Genomic DNA, 18,204 nt, shown 5'->3' on the forward strand with positions numbered 1-18,204 from the left:
TGTAAGTGTTCAAGAAGGCTACCATGATGTACAATTCCGGAAACATCATTCCCATTCTGTTCTCTATAAATAGTGCCTCCTAGAGTAGAACTGGAGTAATTTTTTTTTTTTTTTAAAGATTTTATTTATTTATTTGAGACAGAGAGAATGAGATACAGAGAGCATGAGAGGGAGGAGGGTCAGAGGGAGAAGCAGACTCCCTGCCGAGCAGGGAGCCCGATGCGGGACTCGATCCCGGGACTCCAGGATCATGACCTGAGCCGAAGGCAGTCGCTTAACCAACTGAGCCACCCAGGCGCCCCCAGAGACAGGTTCTAATGTGCAAAACTTGAGACTGATGGAACTACCAAGATGTCTCTGTAGAAGAGGGGTGTGTGTGTGTGTGTGTGTGTACGGGGCTGGGGGTTTGCAGCCCCTTATCATGAATTGTATCCCTAGTGGATGGCACAGTTGGTACTAACTGACCTGATTTTTCTTTTCTTTTTTTTTTTTTTAAAGATTTTATTTATTTATTTGAGAGAGAGAGAATGAGAGACAGAGAGCATGAGAGGGAGGAGGGTCAGAGGGAGAAGCAGACTCCCTGCCGAGCAGGGAGCCTGATGCAGGACTCGATCCCGGGACTCCAGGATCATGACCTGAGCCGAAGGCAGTCGCCTAACCAACTGAGCCACCCAGGCGCCCTGGAGTAATTTTTTTTATATATTTCTTCATGAGTATTCAAAAGCAGATCAGATGTAAATGCTGATAAACAATGATTTCGTTAATTAAAGTAACCTATTGATTAGCATATGCCTGCCCAAACTCTCTTTGCCTATGTTCAGCTGGTTTTCTTCACTTCTTCATTCTTTCTTGCCTGATTTCTCCTGATTTCTCCTGCTGCTTCAAGCATGTCAAGGCGTCTCTGACTATCGGCATCCTCTTGCTGGGGATTTCTCCCCTCAGAGCAGCAGTCGACTCAGCCGACGAAGACGTTAGGGAGAGGCACCTAAAGATGGAACTCAAACTAAATCAACAGCCACTGATTACTTTGTTCAGTCTGGCTCATCGACACAATGCTATTTAGGGGAAGTTTTGAACTTTCTCTGATTTGCAAAGGGAAAATGTCAACATTTTCATTGTAAATTTATTTTGAAAAAGAAATGCTACATGTGGGATTTATGGGCTATTAGAAATTTCAATTGAGTTGGAAGGATGAGAGGGTGACTATGTTAAACCAAAACTTTCCTGAAGCCCTATCAACGTATATCTAGCAGGCAGATAGCCAGCATAAAAGTGAAAAAGGGTGAAGGGGAGGGGGAGGAAACAAGAGTAAGGAAAAGGAGAAGAAGAAGAAGAAAAAGAAATGCTGGGGGCACCTGGGTGTCTCAGTTGGTTAAGCGTCCAACTCCTGATTTTGGCTCAGGTCATGATCTCAGAGTCCTGAGATTGATCCTCGAATCGGGCTCAGTGGGGAGTCTGTTTGAGATTCTCTCCCTCTCCCTCTGCCTCTCCTCGTGCTCGCATGCACGTGCTCTCTCTCTCTCTCAAATAAATAAATAAACCTTTAAAAGAAAAGAAAGAAATGCTGGAGATTGTATCTCTTCTGCTTATAGAATGTACATTTTCTGTTTCCACCAGCTTTGGAGATGGAAATTGGGTATTAACACTGATTTTTTTTTCTTATAAACACAGTAGTCCATTTTTATTGACTAAAGTATTAAGTTAGAAATATAAGTAAATAAAAAAAATAATAAAGTATAAAGTTAGGCCATGTCTTCATGCTTTATTCCCCAAATCACCTTCAAGAACAAAGTCTACACTAAGGTCAGTTCTTAGGGGTTTTTTTAGTAGACCCATAAACAGTAATTCCAAAAAAGTAACGGTGACACATATATTTTTAAAATTATTGAGTGTGTTCCAAACTTCAGTGATTCTTAGACATAAAATAAAAATAAATTTGAATTACTTCCTTTCTGTTTTTATTTTCTTGTTGTTTATCATTTTCAATGTAATGCCATAACTAATGGAAACTCTACACAGAGTTATAAATTCTATTTAGAGAAAAATTTCTAATTTTAAAAGTATACTGAATAATTTGCTTACTAGGATATCTTTTGGATAAAACTATGTATGTCACAGTTTTCTAGCCTTCAGTCAGACAGAGGAGTTCTATCTGACTGCCCTATGATTAACCATTACATTAATCAGTCACATAGCAAGATATCCAAAAAAAGTAAAAAGTCAACGTAAGTAACTAGGTAAGTACAAAAGAACAGAGCTGTTTTGTTCTGTCTATGAATACTAAAGCATAATTCACAACTTAAGAATGTAGTCGTGTGCTGATTAAGGACAGTTAGCAGAGTGAAATATGTTTTAGCCTTAAAACTCCAAGCATGCCCTTCTGGTGAAGAACACAAAATCCAAAAGCACCTCCATTAAGCTTGAAGCATATTTTCTTCTCTAGACCCTAATATTGATGAATCACAGTCTTTAGCTGCTGTCATAATTTTAGGCTAGAACCACAGGTAAATCTTCCTCTTCACACAGTGGACCTTGGACTCAACTATGTCTTTTGAGACTCCGGGATTCATTCAAAGCTTCAACTCTTTATGGAGCTCTAGTCTACCACCATCTTTGGCACCCAGTTTGGTTAGGGGCCCAGCCAGTGTCTCTCCTCAACACCTTGGCCATATTGTCCTCTTTGTCATTACCTTCTTCATGTTTAAATCTTGTCCATTAAACTCTGTATTTCCTGATGCTAAGGTCTATGACCAGCACAATGGAAGGCACATCCTAGGAACTCAATACATGAGTCGAATGAATGGTGTTTGGCCTGGGCACATGTACAGTCTTATTGGTGAACCTCCCAGGATTACTTCCTGAGTCTCGTATATTTCTTTCTTTCTTCACTTGGGCTACTGGGAATTTTTTTTTCTTTTTTCTTTTCTTTTTTTTCTTTTTTGCTTTCTTCCCTCCTTCCTGCCAACTGCTTTTGTAAAAGAAAGGAGAAGGAGAAAGAAGGAAATAGTGCAATGGAAAAAGAAAATAGAAGAAAGGAAATAAATGGAAAAAATAAAGTAAGACAAAGTGAAAATTTACACTGAAAGAAAAATCAATATATCCTTAATGGCTAGAATTAATAATGTTGTATATAAATAGCTGGAAAAGTAAACAGGCAATGTAAACTTCTGAATGGGGTGGGGAGAATAAATGCAGTAGATGTATCTTTTCAAGAGTACTTTCACCAATATGGAATAGAAGAAAGGATATAAGCTTTAGAGGCAGTCTCATCTGGGTTTGAAATCTATCTCCCATCCTACCCAAATTTATCACGCTGGGGAAGTCACAGCTTCTTCTTAGTCTGTCTGTCTTTATTGGTAAAATGGAAATAATGATGTGTACCCTGTAGGATAAAATTCTTATTAGGATTAAAAGAGATAAAGCTGGGAAAGTGCCTGGTACACAGAAGCTCAACATGGGTATTTTCCCTTCATTTCCTTTATCACAAATCCTCTTCATTAAAAAAATAGTGTGTATCGGGCGCCTGGGTGGTTCAGTCCCTGGGTGTCTGCCTTCGGCTCAGGTCATGATCCCGGGATCAAGCCCCGCATCGGGCTCCCTGCTGGGCGGGGAGCCTGCTTCTCCCTCTCCCACTCCCTCTGCTTGTGTTCCCTCTCTCGCTGTCTCTCTCTGTCAAATAAATAAAATATTTTTTAAAAAATTAGTGTGTATCAATGAGCAGGTGACTGGAATTCTCTGCCTCAGTTTGGAGTTAGTGAGACCCTGACTGCTCACAAATATGCTGACTATACAGAGTGGAAGCAAATCTCCAGGAGTGGTTAGTTCAACTGAGGTAAATTATCGATATTTGATCAAAGGTGGTCACCTCTGATGAAACTGATTATGCTTTTTTTTATTAGGTTGAGCTTTAAATCCTGTAAGTTTGCCATTTTCTTTTTAACTGGCTCATGTATCTCCTGTCTCAAGGAACTTTAAAGCTTAAAAGAGTTTTTTCTGTACTGCAAAATAACTATGAAAACAAAGACTTCATTAAAAATCACTTTCTTAGGACAATTATTACATCAAAATACTCATTGTGTAATGCTGAGGAAAATATTGGAAGAAAAGAGAAACAAATCTATAATTGCATTCATTAATCTCATTTTCAACATTTCAAAATGAATTGTGAAAAGTTGTTAGGTGTCCAAACTTCATAAATGCTTTTATCTCCCTAAAGATCATTTAAATTCCACTCAAATACAACTGTTTTTCCTTCTTTACAAAATCTGTAATATTTTATAAATCCTCATTCTTCTTTTGGGCACACAAAGGAAATTAGATGAAGAAGAGAAATTAATCTGTTCTATGACTAATGATGATTATATAATTATCTGCCACAGCAGATATTTACCAGGTGCTTCCTGTGTACATGGCACTGAGCTTCTAAAGATACATGTCAAGGGAGGGAAACCGGCGCACAGCCTCTGTCCAAAGAGTCCATGGGGAATTGGCTGCTATTTGTCCTAGACCAAGGTGTCTGGATTATGCCTGCTCCCACATTAGAAGCTTCCGAACACAGAACTGTTTAATAAGCTCAGTGATCTCTAAGAAACATTTGCCAGAAAGAAAACCTGAGGATCATGATTTCAAAGTGACTCAAACAGAGCTTTTTACTACAAAGTGTCTTTTCAATTAGAATGCTGGAAATCAGACAGTGCTAAGATGTAAGGTAACAAGGGCGGGCAAGTTAGGGCTGCCTACCGCTCGATGGGACTCTTCCTTTCACGTTTAATTCAGCTCCTTGAAGAAACCTGGGGAGAAGCAGATACCAATTCTTTGCATTTTCTCCCTTGTTTCGGTTCTGAGTGCCTTTATATAGTCTGTTATTCCTTCAAGTCTACAGTGAAGCAGCTATTAGTTTTTAAAAGCTTTTGTTTCCAAGAGGTAGCCTTTTACCTCCCACAACAAGAAAATAAAATGACTAAATACTACAAGCTCAGGCCTGTTTCTAATCATGGGAGATTAAATGAGGGGATCATTTGACAGTCTCTGTATGTTGGAAACATCAACTAATGACCTTTATTACTAATGACCTAGGCCCTCAGGCGATGAACCCAGACAACACTGATTAAGAGAGAAGCCTGCTGGTTTTTACAGCTATATAAAATAGAAGGAGTCTTTGCGCTAATAGAGAAGGGGTAGGGCAGAGAAAGAAATGTAAAAATGAATGAGCTATAAAAAAAAGAAGGGCTTTTTTCCTTTCTTTGTGCTATGTGTTAGAAAATTAATTAGCAACTATGAAGGCTCAGAAATAATTTTGAGTTAATGTGTGGAACTAAGTCTCTGAAAAAGACAAATCTAAAAAAAAAAAAAAAAAAGTTACCCACCAAATTCTGTGAACTGGGCCTGCACAGGCTCCAGAAAATGTGTCATTGTCTAAAGGCAGCTACATCAAGCACCTGAGACTTAGCAGAGTCCCGGCCAATTTCCCACCTGACTTCAGTAGTGGGTTTAGTCATTAATATAGTCATAGTCCTCAGGGGTCCCTCCTGTTAAGTGCTCTTTCTGTTCTCCTGAAGTGGCACCAGGGGACTGTTCTACTGCTCCTCTTGGCGGGGTGTTTTTTACTCAGGCACCGCCCACTGGTTGAAACACTTCCTTGAGATTATTGTCCAAACTTTGCTCAACCATCGTTGGTCCATTTGTCCCTGTCCTGGACTTTACTGAATGCAGCTGGTTCATGTCCCTTTTTCATTCTAAAAAGACTTTAATACTGAAATCCATATTGACCTCAACCATTCATTGATTTTCAACTATGAAGATGCCCACACACAGAGAAACTCTTTGCAGTTGCATTAGGAAACTCTTTATTAAAAATAATCTGAAGTACAAAGATTGTGAAACAGCATAAAAGCAGGTTGAATACAATTAAAATCACCTGCAACCCAAACACTCTCTAGAAATAACCACTTTTAATAGTTGGTTATATTTCTAAAGAATCTTTCTTTCTAAAAAAAACGAGTTCACAGAGTGTATAGAATTTGTATACTACTCTTTGTACTTAACAGTATACTGTGAGAATTTCCCCATGATATTAGAAACACGATTTTTATTGGCATTCCAGTGCTGCGCATGCAGAATGTAGAACTCCAGTAGATATTCCACATGAAAATAATCAGATCAAACAACTAGTTCTTTCAAAACCAATCAGTACATGATTAATTGCTAATTGCTAAATTCTGCCTCCTGGATAATATATGAATTCAAATTGATAAATTGTCGCTTCTAAGCTCCTGAATAAAATTATTAATTTAATTAACTTATCACTTATTAAAATGCTTCCATATGAATAATAAGATACAGCTTTAGATCATTGTTAGGGAAAAAATAATTACCTTTATGTGACCATTTTATTGAGTGTATTTTATTTGAAAATCTTGAGAGTTTAAAATGACAAAAATGATTTTTCTCCTCCTTTGTAAAGACATGGTTGAATTCAACAATCATATCTTTGCATCTATCTCATTAATTCATTCAACAAATGTTACTACCAGCATACCTAATATGCTAGATAATGCCAGTACTACAGAAAACTGGGTAGAAAACAGTTTGGGACTCATGGAGTTTACAGTCTAATAAGGGGAGAAGGTAAAATAAAGAAATTAGAGAAGCAAGATTTATATGCTGGACAGCTCCGTGGGATGGTGGAGACTTCCCCAGGCAGAGTCCTCCTTGGGGAAACCAAACAATGACAGTGTGAAGAGATGTAGGGAAAGCAGTCAGAAGAAAGAGGATATGCAAGGTCTGTGAGGTAAGAAAGCTCCTGGTTCCTGTGGGGAACAGAAAGGAAGTCTGGGGACAGTTGAGTGAGGTAAGAAGGGTATTGTCATGATGATGGAGAGTAGATAGAGCCAGAGTTATGCAGTGCCTTATAGTTCATGGTAAGTATTGAGTTGGGGGCTAAGGACACCACATGATTCATATTCTTCTTGGTTCTATAGAAAGGTGGGAATTTTCATTTCTCAGGAGAGAAACAAAGTATGAAGACTCTTAACCCTTTACCTAAGAGAAGTAGAGTATGTGTGACTCAGCTCCTTCTGCATCCTCATTTTAGCTTAAGGACACTTAGGATGGCTATAATTCTTTCCATACCCTGATCTCCATAACGAAAGCCAAAGCCTGGGTCTACTTTCTAGAGACAGATCTGTAAATCAGCGATTTGGTGATTCTGGATATTGTTGTCTTCTCTGCAAACCCAAACATGCCCTTTAGTGGATGATCCAGAGTCTAGATGGGTAATGACTACAGATCTGTTTCAGACCTATTACCCACAAACTATAATAACAAACATTTAGTGAGACTGCTCTACTATTTAAACATCTGAACTCATTTAATCCTTGTAACAATCTTAAGAGATGATCATGAATATTTTCCCTATTTTATATATAGGGAAATTAAGACACAAAGAAGTTAAGTAATAATTGAATATCAAGTACACAGCTAGAAAGTAGAAGAGCTGGAATTTGAACCCAAGTTTTCTGGCTCCAAAGTTTATCATTGATGCTTCTTCTAGTCTGCTATTTATTAGAAATAGTTTGTAATTTAAAAAAAATGTGAATATAAGTATTGTGGGAGACAGACTTCAAAGTGACTTCATATTATCTCTGCATTCACACCCTTGTGTAATCCCTTCACCTTGAGTATGAAAGGAACCTATTATTTGCTTATAAATAAGAGGATAAGGCAAAAGGCTGCAATGTCACCTTTAAGATTCTAATTTCTATTTTGTGAGGAGATACTCTTTATTGACTCTTTCCCTTGCTGGTTTTGATGAAGTAAGCTAGCCATTAGAAAGGCCCAGATGGCAAGGAACTGAGAATGGCCTCTGGCCAACCATCAGCCAGGGGCTGAGAGCCCCAGCCCGATAGTCAAAAAAGGAACAGAATCCTGTCAAGTGCCATTTGAGTTTGAAAGTGGATCCTTTTCTATTTGACTTTCAGATGAGTCCCTTGCCCTGGTCAACACCTTGATTTCAGCCTTTTGAGAGAGTGTCCACTAACTGTGTCTAGATTTCTGAAACTCAGAAACTATGAGATAATAAATATGTGACTTCTTAGCCACTAAGTTTATGGTAACTTGCTATACAGTGATAGATAACTAATAGAAATAGAAATAGGATATATATTGGTTACAGTGCCACTATAGTAGTGACCTATTGGCACCAGGAAGCTTTTCCCTACTTAATTTCCTGTCTCTGGTTCAAGTTGTGATACTCCTACAAACTGGGTGTTTTCCCTGGAGCTATGCCCTTTCTAGAACTGTGACTTGTTCCTCCTCACAGGAGAAGTTAACAAGGTTAGGCTACCTCTCTGAAATCATTGGGACCCACAATGGTGTGATACCATGTCTTGATTACATACAATCCCCTTGAATGGCTTTGTCCTCTCCTGTTCCTCACTGGGCCACCTCCCCTGGGACTGTCTTCCAGAAGCAATTACTTCTTTTCACTGATGCACTCACTCCACAGCACACACTCATGAAAAGTAGAAATACATTACAATTGTTCTGATTGCACTATTCTGTTTGGGAAGGAAAAAAAATAGCAAAGAAAATTAGTCAATCTAGTAGTCAAGTAACAATGGCCAATAGAAAGTTGTTCCTTGCATCAGAGTCCATGCAGTTTATAAACCAATTTATAGCTGCTTTCCTACCTTTACTGAATGGCTCAATGAATGCTTTTTGAAGAGCAAAATAAGTGAAAGAGTCAATGGATTGGTTTCATTTATGGCAGAGATGTCTGGAAAGGGACAAGCATCAGAAAGGAAAAACACAAGAGAAAAGGGTAAGGTGAGAGAAAGAGAGACCAAAAAATAGTATGTTTTTCGGCCCTAACATTAAAGTGACAGCTAAACAAACTTGACACTAATTCCATATGCTACTGTTCCCTCCTCCATCCTTTAACAGGTCTGGAGTCAGAACAGCTTTCCTAAATGCTATAGCCACCTTTCTGTATACACCACTTTAGAAATTATTCCATTTACTAAATAGATTTCTACTAGTCAATACCATCTGTCTAGGTGCTGAGTTAAGATGAAATTCTGTCAATTTAAAAATACCATAAAGGGCAGTACACTATTGTATGTGTAAAGATAATTGCATCCCCCAAAGATTTCACTACCTTCTCTTATAAGATTTTGTTGTTATTGTTGGCTTTGGTTTAATGTTAATGGGACATTAGATGAAGAACACAGTCCAGAATATGACACAGGCCAATCCCCCAGCTGAAATAAAACGTTAAATTAAGCTAATAAATCTTTAAAAGAAGTAGAAGTGTGGTAGTTTTGAAATCTTGTTTGCTAACTTACACAAAGTATTTATTAGTTTAGTATACTACAGGTTAAGAGGGAAACGGATTCTAGATGTTGAGGTCTGATCAGATATATAACCTCCAAGTGGCAGCTAGAATTTTAATATAGAATACTGAAATTATCCACAATGGATTACCTAGAAAAGTATATATAGTCAGTTTGGTATTATGTGCACTAAACCTAGCATTTCAAAGCCTTCATTTATTATAAGAATATGAAAAAGTCGACATTCTCAGTATTAAAAAGGTCAAATTCATGTTATCAATTAGATTTCATTATTATACTAGATTAATTTTTTCCCCAGATAGACTGCTTTCTTCTTTTTAATTGTTTGTTTATCTTTGTGAAATATATCACCATGCACCAGAGACCTGAGTTAAAAATCTAGAATCATTCTAGGGTTTTACTTTGTATTTAGCTACTATGTGCATTGGATTTCAAGGTCTTGTTGATTCAGCCTCCTTATAATGCTGTGAAGCTTCTGCTTCCCCACCACTATTGCAGATTCCTTTTATTTATTTATTTTGGTTTTTATTTTTTTTAATTTTATTTTGTTACGTTCATCACCATACATTACATCATTAGATTTTGATGTAGTGCTCCATGATTCATTGTTTGCCAAAACACCCAGTGCTCCATTCAATGTGCCCTCTTTAATACCCATCACCAGGCTAACCCATCTCCCCACCCGCCTCCCCTCTAAAACCCTCAGTTTATTTCTCAGAGTCCATAGTCTTTCATGGTTCATCTCCCACTCTGATTTAGCCCCTTTGATTTTTCCCTTCCTACTATCTTTTTTTTTTTTTTAACATATAATGATATGGCTTGCCTGTACTTCTGAAATAGTCTCCAAAATTGTCTCTGCTTCTATCTGTGCTAACCTCACACTTGTCCTCCACAATTGAAGCCAACATGATATGCCTAGGATCAATTTCAGTATTATTAACCCCCTCCCCTAAAACCATGCAGTGTTCTTCAACACTGAAGAACTTCTTAATGAAGACTTCCCTAATCCTTCCTCATCCAAATAGAATTGACCATTCCTAAACCTTTATCTAGAGTCTACTTTTCCTATATTTTCATAATCTATAATATTTTTGTGCACTATGTGTTATCATTGCCCTCTAGGTCATATAAGCATCTAAAAAAAGAGAGAGAGAGAAAATTTGGTTTTGCATACCAAGCCACTAGAAACAGTCCATTTAAAACTTGATATCAAAATAATGAATATGCTTTCTGATATAAGTTATTCTACTTATATTGCTTTGCTTAATATATATTTGATTTTTATTTGATCAAAAAGCTCATAAGGTGATCATAATATGTAGGAATAAACATATTTGAAATAGGACTGTGCACCCCGCCTTGGATATTCTCCCTTTTACTTTGCTTTGTCCTTCATTTCAAGCAGCTAGACCTTTTGCTACTCAACACCTCATGGAACAAGGCAGAAAGGAGACATGCTCTGCCTATTATTTTCCAAGAGCATAAGTCCCTTAGTAAGTAAATGGAGAAATACTATGTATATAATTAATATTAAAGAGGGGTAGATTGAAGATGGGAATCTCCACTCTCACTCCAAACAGAAAATTTTCCATTGGAAGAGAGGCAAGTGAGTGATGGCACATGATGAGGTCAGGATATTAAATGGGTGGTCCCCTCCCAGACAAAAAGAGTCTGAGCTTTATTTCCCAGATAGCACCATGGAACTGGAGAAGAAAGCAAGCCCTTAGGCAAGCTTCCAGGGATTTTTGTGCCTTATTTCTGAATGAAAATAGCAGTATGAATCTTGTGCCTATCAATGTGGCATGAAACTATAGGAAATATGGCCACTGGGTAAGGCAGGGAGGAATAAAAAAATCCCTGTGTGGCAACATATATGGATTGGTAGATGGGTGCAGACAAAACGATAGACCTAACCGATACAGAAAGGTGATATTGAAGACCTAGTGAGTCTCTCCAATGCCTTGTCCTATGGGAGATTTTCCAAAGCTTAGCACTACCTTGGAAAAAGAAGAAAGGTAGGTTGTATCTTAAATGAAATTATCTTTCTGCCATATTGGCAGAAATGTAGTTGAGTTATAGAAAATAAACTTATAAAACAGAGATTCCTACTTGCTGTATAAATTTGAGACAGAGTTTATCCCCAGCCAACCAATTGATTTACTTTTGGCTGATTCATTTTCTAGTCATTTTTACAACAGTACTTTTCATTGAATGCCCTATCAGTCACTCAGGTGGTTGAGTCAGCCATTCATATCACCATGATTGACAGATTTTTAATCAGGTAACTTTTGCCAATTAAATATAAATGCATATGCCTCACTATTCAGGACTGTTTTGTTTACTGGTACTCAGCTTCAATTAATTCTTGGCTAGATTTCAAATTCATCATATTTTAAGGAATTCAATGTGATTTTACAAGAAAAATGTTTAGAAAGTTCCACCACTCCCTTTGGCCCAACTGAGAATAACTGATTTGCACTTTTCTCAGGGAACGTACTTTTTTATATATATGACTTAAAAGATTTGTGTGATTTTCTTGTTTTCTCTCTTGGCCTGTAAGCACTGGAGGGCCTATTTATTTTTGTGAGTTAAACGTTTTTGTATCTCCTATGTAGTATAGTACACTTGTTTAAAGGTAGAGGTGCTAAGTAAACATTTAGTGAATGAATGAGAAAAACAGTAAGTCACAATTATATTCTATAAAGCCAAAGTCACAAATGCAGCTTAGAACCAAAACACATTAGAAGAGAAAAGATGCACGCCTATAGCCAAGGAAGATGTTACTATACAAACTATTTCCTTCTTAAAGTAATATTTCAAATCGAGGTATTTTGAATAAAAAAATGTCCTGATAAGTTACAAGTTCTCTTGAAAGTGACTTGTGTGCTATTTGTAATATTTTAGGATATTTGTGTGGCTTTCTAGAAGTTACATATCATTTTGGAAAAATATTCAACTAGATATTCATCAGCGAGCTAGATAATCCTCCCTAGGGAATGTCTTCTTTTTGTGTACATGGGAGTCTGAGTAATGTTCTCTTGAAGATTATCTTATATCATGAGGTGAGATACTGCATCAGGTGCCAGATGCAATCTCCACATGGTTTTCTGCTCCAGTTTCAGAAAAACACATTGAAATAGACACATCTGAACATGATAAATGCAGGGATCACTGTAGCAAAGTCCTGTGCTCTGCAGGAAAGGATGCAGACAGTCAGTCAGATAGAGAGTTTAAAAGGGCATCCTGGCCGCCTAAGCAATCTGAAAACCATCAAAAGTGATAAATCTAGTGATATTCCCAGGTCATGTTCCAACTTCACAGTTTGAGTATAACCAAAGTTCAATTTGTGATCCAATTTCTCCCCTACACACTATCCAAGTATGGCTTCCTTCTTGATAATATCACTTTTTATCAACTGGGATTCCATTCAGGCATTCATACCAAACACTGAGTTCTAGTTCTATTATTATTCATTGCCCAGAATGAAACTGTACTTACGTTCTATATAATCTAAATGTTCAATATTGTCTTGTTACAATTCTGTCCAATATTTATCATTCTGATTTGTGCATGCCTCTTGCCACTCATATATATTAACAGTGTCTGCCTTGAATTATATCCACCAGATGTCCCAACTACATTGATGAAACATGACAAATGAGAAATATGACTTCTTTTATATTATTAATATCTGGTAATAGATTGCTATCTCCTAAAAAATTATTTTTATTGCCTCTTTCCATATTTTTTCAGCATCTGCTCTGTCCTGGGCACAGTGATAGGCACTAGAAATGCATCTGACTGACTCATACTGAAAAGCCATAAAAGAAAAAGTGCCTACTAATGACTCCGAGTGAGAACATCCATAGTGACAGTAAAGAGGGCCTCCCTAAGTTCAATGTCAGAAGGTTAGTAATGCCTGATTAGCCACTCCTCACATTCTCACTGAAACACAGCACAAAATAAAAGGTGATATGGTAAGATTTAAAAGTACTGACAATTTTTTTTTTTTAAATTTGTCAAATATCAATAGAATGTCCACCAACCAAAGTTCTGATGAAGGCTTGAGGCAAAACAGCAGGTGCACACAAAGGAAAAAACATGATACTCCCCGGTATTGCAATCACTCACTCCCTACAGACCCAGACTTTTTTGTAACCAGAGGGAAATAAGTCACACCCGTATAATACTGGACCTAGTTTATAGAGCATTCAAAGCTGTTTAAACCCTTCTCCCAGCCACATACCTCTTTTTATGCAATCATTCTTTCCTACTTCAATTTCTAGAAATGTGTTGTATTTGAAAGAGGAAAAAGATGTATGTTAGTGCTTTATGTCTGGAAGTAGCTGTCAGGTACCTCACTCTGCCAAGGCAAAGGAACAATACAATCTGGCCGTTGTAGCTTACCATTTATTATCCTGAGAATAGACGCTCTATCAAGTCTTTCCATTCATTCAGAAATAGGTAATTTCTGGTACAAAATTAGTACTTTCTTCTGCTGCTGTCTGAAATACTGTAAACATTGAAACAAAGAAGATAACAAAATAAAATCTTGAGAGAGTTGTAGGTCAAAGTATTAACAGTTGCTTTTCTTTTTCATCTTAGTATTTTCTTCATTTGTCAAATGTTCTAAAATAAACTTGTATTATTCTTGTAGTCTTAAAAGACTAATTCTCCAAAATAACTCCATGAAACAATTTAAACTAGGTCAGTCTTATGCTTTCAACAGATACCAGGACAGCTGGGATCTTGCTCTGTTGGATTTGATTCAAAGATGATGTAGAATTTTGTGTTCTACACAGGAATTGCCATATGAGTCAACAGACTATGTGACCTTGCTCAGACTTTAACTAGATAGGCTGGCTACACCAAGTGTTTGAAATATCCGCTTCTGAGGAAACTCAGAGTGAAACAGGAATTGAACCAAATGATTTACCAGAACACAGTGACTATTAGAGTAATTCTCAAGAAGGTGAGAGTTAATACATTTCACAAAAATCTCATCTCTACCCAGAACAATAGGAAATAGAATATTTCTTGGTAATGGTATCATTGATATCATATGCCTTGAAAATTTTAATTAAAAAAAAAAACTTTGAGAGAGAGTGAGGAGGGAGGGACAGAAGGAGAGGGAGAGAGAGAATCTTAAGCAGGCTCCATGGCCAGCACAGAGCCTGAAGCAGGGCTCAATCTCATGACCCTGAGATCATGACCTGAGCCAAAATCAGGAGTCTGACACTTAACTGACTGAGGGACCCAGGCACCCTTAATTTCAAGTTTTAATTCAAGGTTTATATGAAATAGGAAAAATAAACACAGGTGTTCAGGTGGCTTGGTACAAGGGTCAAATGATTTTATATTTAAGTCTTATAAGCAACAACAGAAGAGGAAAAGCTAATGTCGCAAACAATAATAATAATATTAGCAACTACATCAACAGTAAGTGAGACTGCTAATGCAACAGTTTGGATGAATAGTTTTAAAAGACTTCATTTTATTTCTGTTTCACAATTGTCCCAGCGTATTGCTTTTGGCAATATTATAAATAGTCTAAGAGTACTCACCTTTTCTACTGCTTCCTTGTTAATTGACATTTCATGGAATTTACATGTAATTGGCAAAATTCCCTGTCTTATCACCTTCCACAGATACATCCTTTTCCCTTCTGGTTGGGCTAAACTACTTCACTCACTGTGAATCCTGAAGGACTCAATTCTTGGAAATTTAAAACCCAGCCCATATTCTGAAAGTATGGTGAAGCAAGGCTTTAACGTGTGTGGGGGGGGGGGGTTGTGGGCGGGGGGTAGATTTAGATTCTTGCTGTGTTCAGTGGGTCTGTCAATGGATTGCATCCCTTTCCCTGGAAAGAAAAAAAGATATAATTCAAGACTATATTAATTTGTTCCCAGAGACTGAATGAACAAAATCACTGAACTTTGCAAAACCCTATTGTTTTGCAAGGCTTACTGACACCTGGTGGCTAAATCTCAACAGATTTCACAGTAACCAGTGATGAGCTGTTGTTACAGTAAAACATAGAGGATCTGCAACACACTTGACACTGAAGGAGGGCTAAATACTAACTCCAGTCTAAGCAGAGTAAGAAATTCAGAGTCAAAGCAAAATCTTGCAACTTATTCATGTTTAAAGATACTCATGGGTATTCATTTTTAAGTTTTTGCTCCTATCTTCAAAAACTCAATTCATCTGTTCTAAGTTACTATGTGGAGAAAATCTTCTGAGACGTTGTAGGTCCAAACAAAATCTCCAAGAGGTATTTCTGATATTAAATAGATTTTGGTTGATTTTGCTCTACATACAAATGCACTAATAGAAGTACCAACATTTAAAAACATTTTAGTATTATGTAGGAGGTCCGTTTTGTACTCATTATTTTTTTCCAGATAACAAGCAACATAAAAATCATATAATTTCATAGCTCACAGAAAGTCTACACATTGAATTACTGAGAGACTCAGACCTTCTCATGGTTATAATTTTAATCCAGTGGTTCTCAACCTTTAGAGTGCTGAAAAAAATCATTTTATTATTATTGTTTAAATGCATATTGATAGGACAAACCTCTAGAATTTCTGGCTCACATTCAGTAGACCTTGGGTGGAGATGAGGAATATGTAATTTTATCCTATTCTCAGACTTGTGTTTAGAAATCCCCTGGTCTGCTTTCGACTCAGGTCATGATCCCGGGGTCCTGGGATGGAGCCCCACATTGGGCTCCTTGCTCAGCGGGGAGCCTGCTTCTCCCTCTACCACTCCCCCTGCTTGTGTTCCCTCTCTCACTGTCTCTCTCTCTGTCAAAAAATAAATAAAAAATCTTAAAAAAACAAAAGAAATCCCCTGGAATCTATCTCTATCCTCTAATTTCTTCTGGTCCTTCTCCTATTCTCAGTATCCTGATTGCCTCTGTAATCCCCCACTTCCATATCTGTCTCCCACCCAGTGTACATTTCTACTTCTTCCAATAATATCATCCTGGTTTCTCTTGGTGAACAACTTCTGCACCCTCAGTCATGTTGAGCCAGTGTGATTCAGAAAAGCCCGACCCCCTGCCTATTTGAGGGTTGGGCACGGGACCCAGGCCTGGACAAGCAGGGTATTTTGTTTCCAGACCACAGTGATTGGTTCAAGGATGGGTAGATGATCTGCATTTAAAAGGAGACTTTTATTATGGGAATTGCCTGAGGAAAGTATTACTCTCTTGTTGGGGTCACTTAGCTGATAGAATATAAACTCAGAGATGCTGTTGGCCACACATATTAGTCTGTATGAAAGGTACAATCACACACACAAAAACAACTTAGAGATAATGAAACCAGCTTTGTCTGCAGTCATTGTTTAAGCCCCTGGACTCATGTGTACGAAACTAGACCAGTCACTAACTTTTCCTGTTGCATGTGTTCATAAATTCCCTTTGTTTTGTTTCTGTTATTTACAATGACAGATTCTGTAATTCTGGTTCCCATATGGACTACCTTGCCTGTAAGCTCTTGTGCTTTTCCTCCCACATTTTCTGGACTTAACAGCATGAGTTAAAATTGACTACCTTATACCTCCCCCCGCCCCCCAACTGTCAAATCTGAAGGGAAAGCCCAATGAGATGTTTGGGGAAGTGACAGGGGCTGACCCACTGTATAGGCCCCAGCACACTACAGAGGACTTAGGGCTGAGGTGAAGGAAGATTGGGTAGAACTGCATTACACCTCAGCCCTCCAACTTTAATGGGCCCCCACCTCTTCTGGCACCACCAGCAGGATTCACAGTTCTTTCATCCCAAGTGATGTTTTAGAAATCTCCTGAGCTTGCTCTCTCCTCCAATCTACTTGGGCATCTTCAGTTGGGCGTCGAGGTTGTAGTAGACACCTCCTACCCCTCAAACACAGATCCAGTGCTGCCTTTTGAGAGGCAACTTCAGTTGCCAGTACGGGCTGGAGGGTAGATTCATGGTGGCGCCCATGATGTTAGTGAGAGCCATGGCGCTGACCTCCCTGGGCTTGTCTCACCCCACAGCTTCATAGCCTTTGGTCTGAAGGGCTGCCATAATGGCGTTCGCATGGTAGTTCCCATTTCCTTGCATGCTCTTCTTGGGGGGAGCAGGGGTTCACCATGGTGTTTGGAGACACTCTCTGGAAAATCTCTTGCAGCATTTCCTGGGTTAAGACCTTGTTGTCGTGGAAGACATTATTGAGGGCATGCAGGGCACACAGCTCCTTGCTCTGTTTCTCATGGTCTGTTTGTGGGGGGTGCTGCCTGGGACAGCTCCAAAGATTCAGATTTGGCCTTGTCTCCTTTCCGTGGCACCCAACTCGATTTTCCTTTGAAGTTCCGGAGAGAGCTAAAAACACCCCACCCTTCCCTCCAGGGGAAGAACGTAAGCGTCTCAATTTTTTCAGGATTCCTGAAATCCACCTCATTTTCTGGCATCCATGATTTATGGATTATTGGATTTATTTATTTATGAAGTTTTGTCATGGGGAGAAAAGCCTGGAATCAAAAGGGCAAAAAAAAAAAAAAAATCCACCTCTTTTTTTTAATACACTACCGTCAGATTATTTTGCCACCACTGTCAAAGCAGAATTAAAAAAAAAAACAACTGTAGAAAGTCTAAGACCTTGTTTCCCTTCTCCCACCTTCCCTTCCAGAAAAATCCGTTTCCTTGCTGTATTTTCCTCTCTGCAAATGCCAACCAGGCCTCAATGCAGGAGGACGGAATGGAATTGGTCACATCGCTCCTTTTCTTCCATTTCTTTCAAACCGCAATGCCGCTGACGTGGGAGACAAGGCTTAGGTGGTGGGGAAAATGGGAAACTGGAGCAGCTAGCGAGGGCCAGCC

General features: G+C 38.3%; 1 pseudogene; it reads right to left on the minus strand.

Moving 5' to 3' along the window:
- Nucleotides 1-17,068: 17,068 nt before the first annotated feature.
- On the minus strand, nt 17,069-17,795 carry LOC123848890 (josephin-1-like; annotated as a pseudogene).
- Nucleotides 17,796-18,204: the final 409 nt, after the last annotated feature.

This window comes from Mirounga angustirostris, unplaced genomic scaffold (assembly GCF_029215605.1).
Source record: "Mirounga angustirostris isolate CCGP_5_RB_7025 unplaced genomic scaffold, mMirAng1.0.hap1 SCAF_2, whole genome shotgun sequence".
In the NCBI taxonomy this organism is placed as follows: Eukaryota; Metazoa; Chordata; class Mammalia; order Carnivora; family Phocidae; genus Mirounga; species Mirounga angustirostris.